The sequence below is a fragment of the Coffea arabica genome, chromosome 3e, assembly GCF_036785885.1.
Source record: "Coffea arabica cultivar ET-39 chromosome 3e, Coffea Arabica ET-39 HiFi, whole genome shotgun sequence".
Taxonomy (NCBI): domain Eukaryota; kingdom Viridiplantae; phylum Streptophyta; class Magnoliopsida; order Gentianales; family Rubiaceae; genus Coffea; species Coffea arabica.
Genome location: NC_092315.1, coordinates 48,157,795 through 48,165,701, shown reverse-complemented (window position 1 = coordinate 48,165,701; position 7,907 = coordinate 48,157,795).

Below are 7,907 nucleotides of genomic sequence, written 5' to 3'. Positions count from 1 at the left end.
TTTCTTATCAGGGGTGGCTACTAGAATCTGTAAAGGCTAAGATTAATTTTGCTGTAATAATCTGAGGGATGAGGAACTTGAAAAGCAATGGGCGATATTTGTAGGCTTGGAGTGGATGTAGGGATCGAGCAAATCACGCCATGCTGCCAATAGTTTTGTTGCTTTAATTTCTTGTGTTTAGTCAATGTCAGAAATGGCAGTTTAACTTTAACCAACAAAAACAGTATGAGCAAGCGTGAAGCACAAGAAGAAGAGGAAACAGAAGAATTATCGGCTGAAGTTCTTATCACATGAGACGTGGTTATTATAATGTGAAAAGGGTTTTAAAGAATTGGGAAAACAAAATGGAAGACTAGTTCTCAATAATTAAATGGAAGAAATATTCTACGATCACATGGTTTGTATCCCATTGATTGATTTGCAAAAATTTCGTAATTTTAAAGGAAGATCATGAGAGAAAAGTTAAGATAATGACAAGCAAACATCCCTGTAAAACTCCTTTAATTGCTCTTCTTCTTTAGCATGGATATTCAAAATTCCACGAGGATAGAATAGCATGGATAAATGTGGGCTATGTCCTGAGAAGGAAGAGGCTTTTCTTTTTTTAAAAGAAAAAATTTTAGGTTCCTTTTCAAACTTTGTTTTTAAGTAGTTGAGAGATGAAAAAAAAACAGAAGAAAAAATTAAGAGTAGTTGTTGAGAGATGAAGGTTGTAATGAAGGAATTATCAGTGAAAACAAATCTACTTGTTCATGCAAAATTAGCCATTGATTATAACAGTTTAATGTTAATCAAGTCAAATTTGGAAAAGATTTTTGAGTTGGTTAACTTTTAAAGCAGCTTCTTATAGCAGAATTTGTAAAAGCATCAAAGGATTAGCCATGATCAATGTTATCTTGATGAACGAGTTTCATTCATTGAAAGTTTGAAACTCGAGCTCGTCCTAACAGGAATACTAAAAATACGAAATTCAAATACAACAATTCACTAGAAAAGAAAATATTGATTCGAATTTGAGCACTATTGTAATTCGGTGGGGTTAGTATTTAATTGATCATCTTTAAATTGTCTTCAAACCTTTAGTCTGTAAAAACTATATGGATTCTAGCTTTAATTTTTTTTTTCTTGAGATATATGTATGTATGTATGTACGTCAACAATTAATAATCTGAAATGGGATCGCAATTTACACCCCAAAAACGTTGCTTCACTGATTCAAGGAAAAAGTAGAGGCAGAAACAATCTTGATTAGGCCGTGATTGAAGGGGAATATGTGCCATACCAAATTTAGTGTCCAATAGGGGAAGTTGCCAAAGTATTTTAGGTAAATAATATGAAAAAAAAAATTTTGAGCAAGAAATTTGAAGGAACTTTTCTTGAAACCCAAGTCATTTGTTTGATTTAATTTGGGAATCTCTGGGTTTAAAATCTGGAAATTGTGTATTATGCTTTTCCCTTTTGCAATATGTTACCATTGGTAAGTTATATCCAGAGGGGGTGAATCAAAGAGCAGAATGTTTTTAGTCAAAATATGTGCTCTGGCTGAAATTACTTAAACTCTACTCGAAAGCAACCAAGTAATTAAGGGTTGTATTTGCTAATTGGAAAAAAAAAAGTATTAGGTCTGACAACTGTGGAGACCTCGGTCTGCCCGGTTCTATTAGCCCGTTCACTCCTGTCAGCAACAAACACCTCATTTTGGACACCCCCAGACGAGGCGATCCACGAAGTTACTCTAAAGAGGCGTTCCACCTCGTCTACCTCCTTGTCCAAGACTACTGACACCTCGGCTATTTGTGTGACTTGTGACTGATGGAGTAATTAGGCTACCAACCACCCTTCTAATCAGACATACACCTGATATTGCTGCCCTAAACTGCCTCATGATGTTAGATAGGGAATAGACCCCATCATTCCATCAACAGGCACAACTACTATAAATACTCATCTAATACTCCCAAATGAGGTACACAATCTAATTTGCACATTCAATTTCCGAACTATATCTAACTTAAGTATCGGAGTGAGACCGGAGGACAAAACCCCATCTACTCTTCGTTTGGCAGATGAGCTCGTGTGTTCGTGACTCGCTGATCCGACTAGAATTCACCTCGGCAACAACTATGTAATATCTGAATAATAATGCATTAGAAATTTCTGAAAAAGGATCTCTAATACCTTTGCTAACTAATGCTGCTGGTTGACCCTATATCATTTTATTTCAGTCTGTTGTGTGCTAACTAACAATCTCACAAACATATGTTTCCTTTTCTCAGAAGGCTAATCTGCTTCATGATTGGCCTTTTGCTTACACATTGGAAGTTGCATAAGATCAAATAGTACAATAAAATTCTTTGAAATGATTGCTTCATTTCTTTCATGAAATTATATTGGTAAACAACATTAATGGATGATTATTTGTAAATACATTATTAATCTCATTTAAACAACTGTTTATTTGAATATCAGGGCTGCTGGACCTATCTATGAATTGTAAGATGCAATAGGGGGTGTCTTAGGGGTCAAATATTAATTCTGCTCTTCAGCTCGTTAACAGTCTATTTGAGATTTGGATTGTAAGGTAGACAAATCAAGCTCTAAAGTATTGTAACATATTTTAGGTTTTTGACTAAAGTCAACCTTCAACTAACAATCAAGAAACTGTCAAAAAAATAGTGCAAAATGATTATGCTGCTAGGCATTGTACTCATGCTCATCTTGATTCAAATCATTATTTTCTGATTCAATTCTCCTGGATTATCCAAAGCATTCTTTGATATTGCAATATAATCAAAGCTGTTGGATTGGGAATAGTGACCTCCATGAGCCAATCATTGCTCAAGGACAAAGAAAAAATTAATAACGTTCTAAATCTTTTTTTTTTTTGGGATGTTTGACCATCATAGAACATATTGTAAGTTCAGTTGTTCAGTTATTCAGTTTCGAGAAAGGCACATGCATGGATAAGGCATCTCCTTCTTTGTTGCATATATGGAAGAAGAGAGATTTCTGGATTGTGATTATAGTTGTTCATTATATATGTTATGCAAACACAAGAACAAGGCCCGGATGTTAGGGGATGACATGCCTGCATGTAATATTATTGTTGCCTGTCCTCATATCATACTTTGCCAGTCTCGACATTTCCCAGCAGATTTAATCTGTACTCGTGTTTGAGAAAATAGAGTTAAATAGAGAAAATACTTGTATGATAATAATTGTTAGCTGTGCATTTATGTGATTGGTTAGAAATGATTTAAATGTATGAATAAGTGCCTATATGGGCACTCATTAGAAAAATACAGGATGAAAATGCACGTTATAACGTAAGAAAGATGAATGGTTATAACTCTTTAAGCAGCTTCTTATAGCAAAAACTTCTAAAACTGGATCTCATCTCGACTGTAACACCAATGAACCAAATTCATCCATAGAAAAATTAATTACAACTTGAACTTGCTAGTAATCGGTTGAATTAACTTTGTTTATATGTGTCTCATATGATTGATCGTGTTTCATTGTATTTCCCTACTTGAAACCTCAGTCTCTGATATCCATATGGAAAAGGACACCCTATATATGGGTGTACAAATTAAGAAAAAAAATTATTTATTTTATTAAGACCAATGGAAGTTATTAGAATTTTTTTTTTCGCAAACCAAAAAAAGTATATTATGAATTTTTCCGAAGAAATAAAAAAAAAAGAAAGAAATTATTAGAGGTTAAAATAGTGGAAGTTATTGGAAGTTACTGAACTTTGGTAATTATGAAATCTGTCACTTTTTGCACATTTTATAAGATTTTATTTTCCCAATGTTTATAGATTTTGCTGTTGGATAATATTGAGTTATTATCATTATTATCAATATTGAGTACTAGCACCTACTCTTTTTTACCCTTAAATTTCATTTCTTTCTATGATTCATTGATAGGGTGTTAATTGTTAGCAATTTTATTGTTAATTTTCCTTTTTATCCTTGCCAAATATTGTTTTAATTATTAATATTTACTTATATTTGGTATTGGACCCAATTTCAGGGATTGAAGCAGAAAACTACAAAAAAGGAGGGACTTTTGGAGATAATTGAGACTTCAAATAAGCCACAGACTTGGCCCACATGGTGATATACACGGACTGCATTTCTTCTGCTAATTGGGAGTGTCTTGAGTACTTAAGAGTCCTAAGAGCAATGAAAGACGAAAAAGAGGAGGAGACATCAAGAGGCCTTGCCTTTTGTACTTTGATTTGGAATCTGCGGCGGGGACCACAGAAAAGCATTAGTCTTTGGACTTTGGAAGGAAAGAAACGTAGGAAGCTTTGAGAGTTGTTTTTGTTCCTTATTTGTGGGGACCACTGGATGGATAGCTTGGGTCATCTTCCTTTTGGCTATAAAAAGACAATTGTAAGAAAGGCTACAGAGACAGTTTTTAGCATAGTTTTAGTTTTCTTTTCTTAGCTCTTTCGCATGGTTGTTCTCCATTAATGGAGGACTAACCTCTTAATTCTAGTCAAGGGGACAACTGAAGACTTGGTTCAACAATTACTGTGAGATCTAATTTATTTTAATTGCTTCCTTAATTTATTGGTATTTATATGTTTCCTGCTTTTAATTGCTATAGCTCGTGTGAGTGATTGAATAGATGCGCAATATTTAATTATTCACATAGGCTATTTTGCTAAATAGGGATAATTGAATCCGTAATTGTTCGTTATCTCTATCTTAGTAGCAACTGGCGTAATTGGGTTTATGTCAGGGGAGCATACGATCTAGTTTAAACAAACCCTCGTAGCGTGTTTGTTAGTTAGGATTGGGCCTTTCTAATTATTAATGCAATCTAGAAATTAAATCCTACGGTCGTACCTAGGGTTGTTTTTGGGTTAGAGAAATAGCTAACGGTCGTACCTTAGCTATCGAGAAATTAAGGAAGGGTTGGTTGTTTATCGCGTGCATGACAACTATAACTAATCTATTAATAAATGTGGAATTATCTGTGAATCAATGATCAGTGCCTGAACCATTTCTGAAGTGTACCCTTGGTTAGAGTTTCCCCAATCATTTCTTTTAATTAATTATTTTCTACAGTTAATTTATTTAGTTAGCATTTAATCCAAAACCCCCCATGCTTTGGACTCTAGAAGAAACAAATTATCCCCAGTCCCTGTGGATTCGACCCTACTCACCGCTATATACAAAATTTGTATTTTTCTCGAGTAGGTATTTATTATTGTACAGGTTCGGCACCTGTCAATTTTTGGCGCCGTTGCCGGGGACTGGTGTCTGATTAATTTGTTTCTTTTTGAGTTTATTTTGTTTTCATTTTTTTTTAAAATTTATTTTTCTCTTATTTTTTTTTCTTTTTTTTTATTATTATTTTTTTTATGGCTGCTAACATTCCATATTTTGATGATAGACTGGACTTTGTTCCTGAATGGGGGTATGAGACTCATGTTTTCCCTAATGATCAATGGGCTGTTGCAAATTGTGGAACTTATTTTGATTCAGGTTATTCAACTGACACATGCCCCGCATTTCAAGATAATCTAAGCGCTCCAATTGATACTTTTGGAGATTTTCCACCCCAATATCAAACGCAGTATGACCCTTATTCAAACGGGTATGATCAAGGATGGTGGGATAATTCCAATTTTGATTATGCGACCGGGCCAATGGATTTTCAACAGCAAGAGTCTCAGCAATCATCCTCCGTGTCAGGTATGTCTCTTGAAGAAATGATGGGATTACTAATTGCTAATATAAATCGATTTCATCAGGAGACACAAGCGAGCCGTCGCGACCTGACGGATCAAATACGTCAATTGACATCCAGGATTGAGCGATTAGCTTCTCACCTAGAAGAATTGCCCTCACAAACCAATATCAATCTTGAAGGAGATGAGAGTGCAATTATCCGGCCAAATGACATGGAACTGCAAGAGTTTCAAGGAAACGGATTTAAAGATGCAGTTGAAAAGGAAGTTGAAGTGCAAAAAATGAGACTCCAGGATCAACTCATTCAAGTGAATGAATCCAGTGAACAATCTCCAAATGCGGTGACATCTCCTCCATTCCTTCATCAATATTCTCCTGACTCTTACTCTTCAATTCCTGTTAACGAAATTGACTTTATTATACCAGACGATTTTGAATTTCATGACAGGAATAAAGTAAGAGTGGCGATGGCAAGATATCTTGAACCAATAAATGCAAGTGGGGGAGGAGTGAATGGAGAATGCAAATTATCATCGACTCGTTTGGCGTCATTCACTAGTCCATGGAAGCCCGTAGCTCGTATGCTCAAGGATTACTCTATTTACGAGGGCTATCAGGACTATATAGAGGATGCAGCATTAAGACGAACCACAAGATTTTATCCTCCATGAACAAAACATGATAATGTCTAGCCAAAGACATTAAAGAAAGGCGCTTTTTGGGAGGCAACCCAAATATTGATTTTATTATTTTTTGTTGTTCATTTCTTTCGTTTTTCGTTTCTCGATTGAGTAGTAATTGGTTTTCATATTTCCTCCACTGTTATCAGGAAGTGAAATCTTGGCGTGCCCACGCGGTGTTTGCGTCTCCTGAGGTCAGAGGACGAAGACCAATCTTGGCGTGCCCACGCGGTGTTTGACGACCCAAAAACAAAGGAAATGATTTTTCACTTTCAAAAAAAAAAATAAAAAAAATAAAAAAATAAAATTTTTTTTTTCCCTTCTTTCTTTAAATAACAGTAATTTCCTTTTTCATTTTCAGTTTTGGTATTCAAAAATCGAATTTTCCAATCTCAATTCAATTTTAAAAAAAAAAATTTTTCTTTATCTTTCTTTATCTTTCTTTCTTTTCTTTATCTTTCTTTCTTTCTTTCTTTTTCTTCTGCTTCTCCGCCGCTCCCCTGTTTCCCTCTTTTTCCTTCTTTTTCTTTCACGCCGCTACCGCAGCTCACGCTCCACCAACGCCATCGCCACCACCACAAGCTCTCCTCCAACTTCGTCAGCCGCGCGCCACCACTCTCCCCTCGCCGCTCTCCTTCTCCTTCTCCAGTGGTGACCCGCTTCTATCGCCGCCAAGCTCCAGCCCCCACTGAGCTCATCCCACGCAGCCCGCGAGCTGCCAGCTCGCGGCCAAGCTTCACCTTGCGCCACCAGTTCTGCCTTCGCCCACCACCAACCTCTGCACCGCAGCTGCTGTCCACCTCGCGCGCGCGCAACTCCAGCCGACAGATCGACCCCATCGCGCGGCAGTGCGACCCCATCAACTCCTCTGCCCACGCTCCGTCAGCTCGGCCACACGCTGCGCACAGCCGCACCAGACAGCCACGCTGCTCACGAGCTCAGCCGCCTGTCTGCGAGCTCCACCGCACACGCTCCTCCCTCTCGAGCTCCCCCTGCCCAGCCGCGCACCACCACAGCAGCTCCACCCACGCGACGCACAGCTCCCGGACTGCCATCGCCGCTTCCGTCACCCACTGCCACCAACGACACCGTTGGGCAGTGGGCAGGTATCTCTGAGTCCCTATGTTCCCAAGTTGCTCTTTAGTCTACTGCATTTTTAATGTCAATTTTTGGGCTCCATTGACGGCTCTGTGGTTTATGTGCTCCGTGAGACATTTCAATAGCCGTTGTGTGCTTCCTTGGTGCTGTTAAGTTGACTTGCTGGTTTCCTAAATTGGAGACATTTGTTGATTTATTAGCACACTAGCACTGTCCCTAGTCCCGTTAAGTACAATTGGTGCATTCTTTGGGGTTGATTTGGGAGTTAGTTGCCAATTGCTTCTCGTTTTGATTTCTGCTCATTTTTGGTGCTATTGGGTGTGTTCGGATCTATCAGGTGCAGTGGGTTGGCCATTTGATTTCCTTTTTCCCCTGTGCATACACCAGTGGCACTGGTGAGGGTAGTGTACGTACCATT